Genomic DNA, 12902 nt, shown 5'->3' on the forward strand with positions numbered 1-12902 from the left:
TACACTGAGCATCTCTTTCCATTTTAACTGTTATTCATTACCTTTTTTCAGCTTTCAAATATGACGTAATTTCCTATTAGTATTAGCTCTTGCACCCATCCTGAATATCATTGGTATCTGTGCCTTCACTTTTCTGCTACCTCTCTTCCTCACTGTCCCTTTTCCTTATTCTGCATTTTGATCTTTCTACATCACTTTGCAGCACTATTCTACAATGCATGCTTTTTAACGGCCTACTGTGTAGCATGCATCTATATACTTCTGGAGAACAACACAAAATTGATTAATACGTAAGAAACGTGTGTGGAATACAAAGATTGTGATTAGTAATTCAACCACATTTTCTATTTCAATCTGTCACAAACATTCATTTCAGTCCACCTTCCATTACAGAAAGACATAAATAATTCTGAAATTTCAGCAAGATCACAAGACATAATGGGTCATTTTCCTCAATCAATATGATACATTTAAATGAGATCAAGTAGCTGGATTTAATAAAAACACTGAATGTTGAGAAATGCATTTCATCCATCACCTTAAATTAGTTTTGAAATATAAAACATGAAGTATGTTGCATAAAACTATCATTAATCTGCCATTAATACTGAGGCATTTCTGTCTTAAATCTTGCTACCTTTGACAGGAATGGCATCTTATAGGAGTTGAACCTCTATAAGTGTCTGTGTGTTCTGTCCTCAACTAACATTTAAAATTCTCACAAATTGCTTGTGTCTAAATTCTTCCACAAAAATACTGAAGGACCAGTATATCATCAGTTCTTGGTACGACCTACAAAACTACTCTTTAATAGGTTTCCATTAAGAACAAGGTAACACATACATTGTACATTTAAACAGATGAATTATTTCAGCGGTTCAAAGACACTGTCTGCATAACTTTGTAGTCACTGGGAAACTGACATAGGAATATTCGTAAAAATGCCTCTACAGTCAATTCTATTTTGCGAGTGTATGAAGTGTGCTTAGCTTATTGACAAATTTTGGTGATAAACATCTTAGTAAATTACCTTACTACGCCTATTTTCACTCGTTGCTTTCATATGGCATCATATTTTGGGGTAATTCATCACTGAGGAATAAAGTATTTATTGCACAAAAGCGTGTAATCAGAATAACAGCTGGAGTCCACCCAAGATCATCCTGCAGACATTTGTTTAAGGATCTAGGGATATTCACAGTAGCTTCTCAGTATATATACTCTCTTATGAAATTTGTTATTAACAAGCAAACCCAATTCAAAAGTAATAGCAGTGTGCATAACTACAATACTAGGAGAAAGGATGATCTTCACTATTCAAGATTAAATCTAACTTTGGCACAGAAAGGTGTGAATTATACTGCCACTAAAGTCTTTGGTCACTTACCAAATAGTATCAAAAGTCTGACAGATAACCAACAAGTATTTAAGAAGAAATTAAAAGAATTTCTGAATGACAACTCCTCCTACTCCATAGAGGAATTTTTAGATATAAATTTAAAAAAATATATTAAAAAAATAAAAAAACGAAAAAAACGAAAAAGTTGTTATATTAACTTAAGTATGTTGTTAAATTAACTTAATTATGTCATGTATTGGAAAATTTGACTCGTTCCACATCATTATGAAATATCGTATTCATGATCCATGGAACTAGTATTAATCTAATCTAATCTAATCTAAAAAGACTAGGAAAACCAAAATAACGGCTACAATACTACTTTGAACAAATCTTGAATCATTTAATGTTTTTCAATTCTCATTTTAATGCAGTAATACCAGAACTAAAATTTACACTCATGTCTTCTGTGGTGATGAGAATGGGACAATAAAAGATAATTATACTGTCCAAGTTTGCAATGAAATTTTGAGTCTGTGCTCATTGCAACTCCATTAATCTTCATCATGTCATTTTGCTCTCTAATAAAGAAGCACTATACAGGCAGCAGTATTTCATTATCTGATTGCTACCTTTCACATCAACAGCTTTTTAGAGAGTGCCTAACAGTTAGATTGTTTGGGAGTGGGAAGAGAGCCATCTCTCCAAGCCAGACCTGCAGTGGAAGGCGACACTCCAAGTCCCTACAAATGCCAACACTGCATGTTCTAGTGCTGTCAGAAGGTGCTAAACCTTCACAGCTTCCCTTTTATTCTTGAAAGCTAACATCGGTAACGGAGTGTTATTAAAATGCTGAGGAGCAATTCAATAGAGTTTTATATGATGAAAAAGGAAAGTAGAGCTGTGTGTACCTGAATTGAATTGAATTTTATTTGATCCTGTAAGATTACATTGTGTACAGTATATGTACGTGTAATATAGGACATGTCGAAGTATTAACATTCATTATCACTTATTTTTCTACACCTTTAGCTTACATTTTTACATCACTGATAATGAATAACAATATACACAAATTGAATGGCATAAGCATCCTGCAACACTGTAGAACTCTTTTTCAATGAGATAGTCTTTAAGTTTCTGTGGAAAGCCATTGTGAAGTACACTATCTTGCAGGTTTTTGGGCAGACTTCTTAATAGTCTGATACCAGAGTACTGGGGTCCTTTTTCTAGCATTGCCAGTCGGTGGGGTATGCTCCGTACTTCATTCTTCCTTCTTGTATTGTGGGTGTGCACACTAGCATTTGTAATCCAGTCCTCACTACCTTTTGTGATGTACATTATTGTTTCGTATACATACACGATCAAAAAGTTAAGATACCTAAATTCTTGAAACAGTTTCTGCACGTTTCAGAGGCTTTTCTTCTTAAAATGGTCCTAATTGCTTTTATTGTAATGTGGACACTCGTTTTGTCTTTTGTTTGTTTGAGTATCCCCACACAGTCACTCCATACTGTAAGTATGGTTTGAAAAGTCCATGATACACTGTACACAGAAGGTTCTTGTCTTAATACTGTGTGTAGCTGCATCATTAAGAATATGACAGAGCTCAGTTTCTTACAGACATTATTAATTTCTTTTTTTTCCCATTTCAGTTCATTATCCAGAAGAATACCTAAGAATCTAACAGATTCTACTTCTTCCAGCCTTGTTCCATCAACCTCTAAATCCATGTCTACAGCCTTTTCCTTGTTTTTAAGCACTGCATACATAGTCTTTTTTTAGATTTATAACCAGTTCATTTTCCAACAGCCATTAAGCTGTGACATTTGCAGATATGTATGCTCTTCTCTCAAGCTGTTCCATATTTTGGTCACTATTTAGTATTGTCATGTCATCAGCATACAATATTTTCTTTTCTTCCTCCTCAACACCTACATAATTAACAAACACATTAAATAACAATGGCCCCATTACCAAACCCTGTGGCACTCCATATTTGATGGGTTTGGCTTCTGACTGGTATGAGTTTCCTAATGATACATACTGCTTGCGGTTGCACAAGTTTGATTTTATTCATTCACCTGGTTGCCCTTGAATGCCATAGTTGCTTAATTTTTGTATCAGCATTTCATGGTCAATGGTGTCAAATGCCTTTGAAAGATCCAGAAACATTACAGAGACAACCTTTTTCTCATCTAAGGACTGTAAAGTGTAGTCTGTTAGACTGGCAATTGCTGATTCTGTAGATTTACCCTTTCTGAAAACATGTTGTGAGGGTATGAGAATGTTATGTTTGTCCAAATAGTTAACTAATCTGGTATACATAAGCATTTCTAGGATTTTTGAGAAACCTGATAACAGAGAAGGCTGGTTAAATAAGTCTTCTTCACGACTCATTTATGATAGAACAAGCCAACTGTAACAAGAATGCATGTCTGGCTGCTCATAATATCACATTAATACTATTATTTACACACTGGTATCACATATCTTAAGACTGCATGTTCAAACAGTAAATAATCAGCAGAATTCTTAATAAGAGAAGTTAAGACTAAGAAGAGAGAAAATAGGATTACAGATTTATGTGACTGGCTGCTCTTTTAGAAAGAAATGGATGATCCTGTCTCTCTGCCATAACATTTGTCTTATTAGATAACATTTATATAATTGTTGAGAAATCGGAGGTCTGCTCTCTTGTTAGCAAAATAAAAAACATCTAGCCAAAATATTTGGTACAGGCAGGATTCCACTGCATACTGGTGGGTTCTCTTGTCTAAAAAGACAGCTACAGGTCATGGGTAGTTTGCTGCAGACACTTACTTCCACGCCTTTCACTGAAAGGACATAAATCGTGATCAAACATACGGCTTTATTAGTGGCAGTTCATTGTTTAGAACTTGAACCACGCTGCTTCTGATTTTTTTAATTTTGACATATTACTTGCTCACTTCTGTCATGGGTTCTTCAGCCAATATTTGTTTGATGACTTTTCTGACATTTCACCAGGACGAGTGGCTGGCACTGTCAAAGCTTCATCTTCTATTGCAGACTGGAGTAAAGCTTGGGGCTGGAGGTTGTATGTACTTGTATCTGTACATTGCAGCCATTTGGAGGAAAACTTCAGATGCATATAAAATTAAAATGTTCATTACCAAACGGCGCAAATGTGACGAATACTCTACTGATAGGAGCCAGGCATTTGTCTTTTTTAAAAGAAGTGTACAAATTAGCCTACAAAGTTGCTGCATTATTGTATTATGCATTTCTTGTAATATATTTAACAATATGAGCATAAAATTGCTGCTGGCTGTAATTATAACGCACTGCGTCAATGGATGCAAATTTGCAACGTACAATGAGTAACAAATTCGACAACCACTGTGTTTACAAAAATAGTTGTTTCGCTACTTCTCGATGACATTTATGTTGTTTACGCACACACTTTATTTATTTTTGCAATTTATTTCAGCTGTACAGCAAAAAGGCACTCGTACACAAGCAAGTACAGTAGATCAAAAAAAATGTGTTTTGTTTCCTTTTGCGTGTCGGCATATGCGAATGACGTACTGATGTGTTGGATGGTTCGTTTAAAGTTTACTAAACAATTTCAAAGTGCTTTATCACAGCCTCCCTGATAGCACGCATTCATCAGCTGACTGTTTTTTAAAACACACACACACACACACACACACACTCACCACGGCATTCGTATTTGGTAAAACACCCTATGCCAAACCTGGTTATGCAGCCACCTGTTCTTAACTTACGTAAGACGCCCATTTAATCAACACCCACGAACCTAATTTCTTCTCCCATGTCTTTAATGCACCTGAACAAATTCAGATTTTTTGTTTTGTTTTTTTACTACTGCTGAAATAACAATAAACTACGTACCTACTGTGCTTTGTGCTACTGTCCACCGACTCGTGTAAGTTACTGTAAACGTAATATTTCGGTGATGTACCAATCAGGCTGGCGAATAGTATGTCAACGTCTACACTCTACAGGTGTTTTGGTATTCGAGAAGTCAGCATGTCCGCGAGTTCTTTCCTCTACAATTACCAGATAACAGTAATTACTGAGTAAATAATATGTATATGGTTGGGTCATATTGAGCAAATATTATTGCCCATTAATATAAGAAAACAAGTTTTGTAGACGGCCCGCATATATTAAGTTGGTACAGTTACTTCGCACGTGGTCTCCCCCTCGGTGACAGGCAAGGTTATATAAGACTTTAAGAGGGAGGTGACAGGTGACAGCTATGTGGGAGAAGAGGCAAGCACGTACTTCCTTTACAGACCACTGGAAGCGCTAGGGGGTCAAAGAAAGCTGGAAATGACCAATGAGAGCTGTCCAATGGCGGTTGTTGATCTGTCGTCTTGCTCTGTAGTCTGTACTGAAGTCAACAGTCGTCTTTGTTTTATGTTTACATATTACTGATCTTCATGACAACAGTTTCTTATTTTAAATTTCATAATGTTCACCGTGAAAGAGAGGAGATTTCCTGCTGAAAAAATGTCCACAATTAATCCTAAGGTAAGACATTTAATTTTCAGTAAATAACGTCATAGCCGCTAAATGAAAGGTATTCTCATCTATCGTGAATTAAGCTGTGTGGTCCCCGTTTGTTTATTTAAATAACATTTATAAGTCAGTAGTAGTTTTATTTAAGGAAGAATTTTATGTTTTTTCAGAATATTCCAACACAACAAACTGACATTGAAATACTCTTGTAAATTCCCTGGTTATTCATCTGGATATTACGTGGTTTCAACGGAGGAACTTATCAACAAGCATTTCTACAGGTTTCCAAAACAACCGCAATAGTTGCTTCTGAAGTGGAAAACTGTTTGTAAACAGTCACCTGATGTGAACTGTGCTACTTATTTTATTTGTGAAGATCATTTTTTCGAAGAAGATTTTATGAATAAAATTAGGCAGTTTAAACAGGGTTGTGTTTCCAAAACATGTGGTAGGTGTTCCTTGTGACACACTTGTATCAGAAGTGAATCAGATAAAACTGTTGTTAATAGTGAATTAGGCCTACCAAGCACTGGTGGCATTATGGTAAGTATTCATTATACAGCTGCTAATACCCGAAGTGAAACTGGTGGTAATGAACTACAAAGCTTTAGTTGTCCTGTGGCAAGTAGTTCTCATGCAGCTGTTAGTACTAGAAGTGGATCAGGTGACACAGGAGTTAATAGTGAATTAGGCCTACCAAGCACTAGTGGTGCCGTGGAATATTTTATTATATAGGTGCCAACACCAGAAGTGAAACTGGTGTTAGTGAATTAACTAGCACTAGTTGTGCTGAGCAGAGTAATTCATTGAGTGATGCCCCTCTTAAATTATTTCTCGCCTCAAAATGTATCTGCAGATGGTGAGTACACATTCTTATCTGACACAATTTGTAATGAGGAAAGTGGGATTTTAGGTGCACGAGTTTCATATTTTTTTATTTAGCCTATTTATTTTCGAGTTCCGTGGATCCTTGACATGAATGTATCGCAAGGATGTAGAACGTGTCAGGTTATTACAGTAATAGCCACATGTAGATGATTATGAGGCAACCAATTTAACATAGATAAGCAGATACATGAAAAAGGATATCCACATGTCAAATCATTACACACAAAAATTCAGATAACAACACAGATAATAGTACAGAAATGACAGATGATTGCATAAATAATAGTACAGGAATGACATAGATGATTACATGAACAAATTTAAAGTAATTCATGTAAAAAATATTCTGCCAACAAGTGATATGCTAATCTATATAATCAGTTCTATTAGAAATGCATGAAATTAAACACAAATTCAAGAAGTATTACACATTATCAAAGAATTCCTGTAATAGAAAGAATTATCCAAAAGATAAAGTTTTAGCTCTGTTTTGAAGTTAATAAGATCCCCAATGACTGATTTGATATGGATAGGAAGTTTATTGAACACTTTTATACTTTTATAATGAGCTCCTTTCTGTGCCATGCTGAGATTTTTTAAATCATTGTGAAGATTGTTTTCTTCTTGTATTGTGATCATGGTAGGCACTATTCATTTTGTAAATTGCACAATTTTTGTTCACGAAGCACATTAGTGACAAGATGTATTGACAAGGCGTGGTGAGGATCCCCAGCTGTCTGAATAAACTTCTGCAAGATGATCTAGGATGCACTCTACTCACAATCCTGATAACACTCTTATGTGCAACAAAGAATTTATTTGCTTGTGGTTGAGTTTCCCAGATTATGATCCCATATGTCATAAGTGAATGGAAATAACCAGCACATGCAGTTTTGATTGTTTCCATGTCACAAACAGATGCAATTGAGCGAATGGCAAATGCTGCTGAATTCAGTCTTTTACATAGGTCAGTGCTGTGGACAGACCAATTTAGTTTGTTATCAACATGTAAATGCAGAAATTTGGAAGATACAACTTTCACTATTTCTTTGTCTCCACATTTTATTTCAACATTTTTTTTTTTTTTTAACTGAATGAAATGAGTCTTACTAACATAAAGGGACAGACCATTTGCAGTGAACCAATGTAGAACTTCTTGGAATATAGTGGTTGCAGTGTTCTCTAGACTGCAGTTGGGTACCTTGTCAGTCATAATGGCTGTGTCATCTACAAATAGGGTGAAGTGTGCTTCTTGGGTCACACACCATGGGAGGCCATTTACAAAGATTAAGAAAAGTAAGGGACCAAGCACTGAGCCATGCGGCACTCCACATTTTAATGTACCTCAATCAGAGCTGGCAGGCACCTTTGCACAATTGTTTAATACTACCTTCTGATTTCTGTCATCTAGATACGACTCAAGCCACTTCCCTACTGTATCTTTTAAGCCATAATGCTCAGTCTTTCTTAGTAGGAATCTTGTGATCTACACAGTCAAATGCTTTTAACAGATCACAAAAGATTCCAACTGGTGACACTTTCTTGTTTATTGATTCAAGGAGTTGGTTGACAAATGAGAAAATGGCTAGTTCAGTTGAAACACCCTTTTGGAATCCAAACTGATTTTTATTAACGATGTTACATTTATTAAGGTGAGCCATGATTCTATTGTACATAAGTTTCTCAAGGATTATTGAAAGACCTGTTAACAATGAAATTGGGCAGTAGTTAGAAGCCTCTGCTGTATTACCCTTTTTGAAGAGTGGTTTAACAACTACAAATTTTAGTCTATTAAGGACAGTATACCTTGATTTAGAGAGTCATTAAATGTGTGACACAGAACTTTAAGAATATATTTGTGGCAATGTTTCAGTACTTTGATAGATATATTGTCCACACCAGTGGAATTTTTGTTTTTCATTTGGCATATCACCTTCTCAATCTCATCTGCTGTGATGTAGGTTTCATACATCAGGCTAATTTTTATCTACACTGCTTTTTTTAGAAGGTTCATGGCTTCATCCATAGACCCTTTACATCCAATTTGATCCGCTGCTGTCAGAAAATGATTGTTGAAGATGTTGGCAACTATTTCCGCTTCATCTACCATGCTTCCATTGTGACTCACTTGGATACTGTCTGTATCCCCTGAAACTTTTCCTGTCTCCCTTTTTACAACCCTCTAGATTGTTTTTATTTCATTATTTGATCTGTCAATTTGAGATTTGATAAACATACTCTTGATTTTTTAATAACATTCTTTATGATGTTACAGTACAATCTGTAGTGTTCTCTATTCTGAGGTTTATCAGAATTTCTGAAAGAAACATAAAGCATTCTATTTTTTCTACATGAAGTTTTTATTGTCTTAGTGAGCCACTGTCTCCTACAATCATTCCGGTTTGTGCTTTTTGAAATTTCCTTATAAAATACAGCTTCAAAAAGGGCAACAAATTCATTTAGGAAAAGGTTGAATTTATCATTTACATTTTTAGCCTGATATACTGCCTCCTAATTTAACTGCTCCAAATGCCTACTGAAAGTTTCTAGATTCTCACTGTTGATTAACCTGTATGGTCTACTGATAGAACTGCTCTTATTAGCAGGGTTTACATTGTGTATTTCCAACAGCTCCCCATCATGCTCAGAGAGACCATTTAAGATTTTTGTTACAAATATATTTTCGACTCTATTATTATCTACAAAAATATTTTCAATCAGACTTGTACAGTTTATTTATTTATTGAGTCCTTTGGTCATATGTAGTACAGTGTACAGGATGATATTGGACTTATATTTAAATAATAATTTTTCAACATGCTACCAATTTCAATAGTTGTAGTTCTTACAATGATACAATGTTACAAATTACAGTAGCTTTAGTTCTGAACAGTTAATCTGGCCCAAGTATTCCTTTACTGAGTAGAAACTGTGGTACTGTAGATATTCTCTGACAGATCTTTCAAAAGCACTAATATTTTGTGAGTATTTTATACTATTTGATAGTCTTATAGAGTTTAATACCCAGATAGCATGTACCTTTCTGATACAAACTGGTACTGGCTGGGGGTACATGCAAGTTAGATTTTATTCGAGTATTATAATCATGTATATCTTTGTTTTTTAAAGTATTATCATCATTTCCAATCATATACTTTTTTACGTACATTGGTGTGTCAACAATAAACATACACGGTAGAGGTAGTATATTCAGTGCTTTAAATATTGGTTTGCAGGACTGTCAAGCACCACACCCTGTCATAGTCCTAATGGCTCTTTTTTGTATTCTGAAAGTCCCTTGAGCTGCTGGGGAATTTTCCCAGAATATGAGTCCACACTTGGGATGGGCATTGAAGTACGCATAATAGGCACACAATAGTGCCTGTTCATTTATGCATTGTTTGAGAACCCTAAGAAGATAACAGCCCGTGCTCAGCTTGGCATTAATTTGTTCTATGTGTTTGTCCCATTTTAAGTCTCTTTGTATCCAGATGCTGAGAAATTTTGTAGCCTCATCATTTGCAGTAGGGTGTTGATTGATTTTTATTTCTGGATATATCAATGTGGTGTTTTGGTGGTTATGGAAATTTAAGGCTACTGTTTTGTTGTAGTTTATTATCAACTGATTTTCTGCTGTCCAATTACTTAGATGTTTTGTAACTGTGTTTACTTCTTCTTGTATATCTTCATTTTTTGCTGCTTTTTACCAGTATTGTTGTGTCAGCAGCAAACAGTATTACTTTTTGGGAATCAATATGTATATCCAAATCATTGATATATAACAAGAAAAGTAGGGGTCCCATTTGTTGGATACTTTTTATTTACGGTCGCTGAGAAATGAACGAATCCAATCATTTGCCAACCCCCCCTAATTCCATAGTGCTCTAGCTTCTTCAATAGGGTTTTGTGGTTTACCATATCAAAGGCTTTGGTTAGGTCCAAAAATATAACTGTTGTTTGTTGTTTTTCATCTGTTGTTTTTAATACAGTAGATAGGCATTCATAGACTGCTGTCTCCGTTGATTTCTTACTTCTAAAGACATGTTGAGTATTAGATAGCACACTATTTTTGTTTATAAACTTTAACAACTTACTACACATAATAGAAAAAATTACTTTTGAGAAACAGGATGTTAATGTAATGGGATGATAGTTTATTACTTCATCTTTGTCACCAGCTTTGAAAATAGGGATGACTTTTGATGTTTTTAGTTGATCTGGGAAGATGCCTGACTTTAGGGAACAGTTGCATAAGTAAGGGAGTCAATTATATTTTGGATACAGAGTTTTAGGATTCTGTTCGGTGTACCATCAATTCCTATTGAGTATGTTGTCTTTAGTTCTCTGACAGCCTTCAATGTCTCCTCCCTGTTTACTTGGTCCACAAACATTGAAAATTTATTACTGTTGCACTTGTTTACCACTTGATGCTGAGTTGAACTAAAATTAGTTGTTATTAAATTTTCAGCTATCCCAGTGAAGTATTTGTTGAATATGTTTGCTGTTTCTCTAGGCTGTAAAATCTTTTTATTGTTGTGTATCAAGACAATGTTCTCCTCAGTTATCTTATTTTTGCCAGTTCCTTTTTTAGTGATGTCCCACATAGCTTTCACTTTATTTGTAGAATTATTGATGTAGTAATCATTGTACATCCTTTTTGCCTGTTTAATGACCTTTTGTAAGATTTTAGTGTGTGTTTTGTAGTGAGTATGCATTTCCTCAGTGGCATTATTTTCTTTGTAGGTTCTGTGGAGCTCCCTTTTTTTCTGGCAAGAAGTTCTGATTCACTTAGTAATCCAACCCTTTCCTGTTGTCTTCTCTCTTATATTTACCATTTTTTGAGGGAAGGCTGTATCAAAATGCTTTACCATTTTTTCTAGAAAAATATTGAATTTCGAATTCAGATTTCGCTTTTCATAGACATCAGACCAGTCTTCAGTATGCAATAGTGAGTTAAAGTGGTCAGTGCTTTTCTGCCTGTGGATCCTTCTCTTGACTTTTAGTAAGTTATTCTTAACTGGTCTTCCTTCCTTTGTGGTGGTAAGTATTTGAGCTTTGTGGTCACTGTATCCTGTGTTAAGCACATTTACTGACCACTCCAATTTCTCTTTATCAATCAGGATTTGATCTAAACCTGTCTGACTGGTTGGTGTTATTCTCGTTGCAACTTTAACTGTGGCTGTAAGGTTATGTGTTTTAATGAGATTGCCAAGGGCCGTTTTCTGTTTACATTTACTAAAAAAATCTATGTTAAAGTCACCACATACTACATCACACCTTGTTTTATGCAGAATATTTAAGAAAATTTCCATTTTTTCTAAAAGTACCTCAGACTTTCCCGTTGAAGAGCAGTACTCTGTAGCTATTCTCAAACCTAATTTTGGAATTTTTATCACTGTCATCTCAAAGTCTTTTTCACAACTTAGGGAGGTGACATCATCTATTTTAGTAACCTCTATATTATCTTTTACATATATGGCTACACCTCCATAGTGACCACTAGGTCTACAATAGTACTCAGCCAGAGTGAAATTGTGTAGGCAGACCGATTTAATTAAGTTCTCGTCAAGCCAGTGTTCTGAAAGACACATTACGGAAATATCCTCTAGTTCGTGCATTAATAAAATATTTAGATCTGCTACTTTATTGCTTAGGGACTGAACATTTTGGTGAAAGATCTTCATTACAGAATTTGTGCGAAAATCTACAGTACCACCTACCTTCAGTTTAAATGTTTCTTGTTTGTGCAATTTGTAGCTACTGCTTTTTGCAGTAAAGAATCATTCAGATGAGGAGGCTGTTACCCTAGTGGAAAAGTCAACAACTGCCCTCAGATTGAAAGAATTCATTTCATTCTATCATTGTTACAGGTAAGAAAATGTAAAATCACCAAGCAGTATTATTTCTTTGATTTTTGAATACAAGTAAGTTAAAAGTGATTCTACTTGCTTGAGGAATACACTGACCTTTATCTAAGGGAGCTCTGTGGTTAGCAATAACATAAGTAGGCAGTGTATTGACAAGGACTTCAATGCAACAAGCCTCAAAATGCTGGTCAACACACTATTTTTCTACATCTATAGATTTGTACACTATATTATTTCTAACATATCTTATCACTCCTCCTTTGTCCATTTTACTTCTA

General features: G+C 35.1%; 1 protein-coding gene and 1 long non-coding RNA gene across 3 annotated transcripts in view; one reads left to right on the top strand and one right to left on the bottom strand.

Annotated features, from left to right (window-relative positions):
* LOC124553838 (probable ATP-dependent RNA helicase DDX60) overlaps positions 1-5301 on the bottom strand; it is a 107195-nt gene extending 101894 nt beyond the window's left edge. For both annotated transcript variants that reach the window (XM_047127827.1, XM_047127826.1), the window contains exon 1: positions 5237-5301. The gene's annotated coding sequence lies outside the window, so the exon portion shown is untranslated. The remainder of the gene's footprint in view (positions 1-5236) is intronic.
* A 328-nt stretch (positions 5302-5629) lies between these two features.
* Positions 5630-7804, top strand: LOC124554045. Its single transcript, XR_006968217.1, has 2 exons — positions 5630-5881; positions 6040-7804. It is a non-coding gene; the product is annotated as an uncharacterized LOC124554045 (long non-coding RNA).
* The last annotated feature ends 5098 nt before the right edge of the window (positions 7805-12902 follow it).

Source organism: Schistocerca americana, chromosome 11 (genome assembly GCF_021461395.2).
Source record: "Schistocerca americana isolate TAMUIC-IGC-003095 chromosome 11, iqSchAmer2.1, whole genome shotgun sequence".
Lineage (NCBI taxonomy): Eukaryota > Metazoa > Arthropoda > Insecta > Orthoptera > Acrididae > Schistocerca > Schistocerca americana.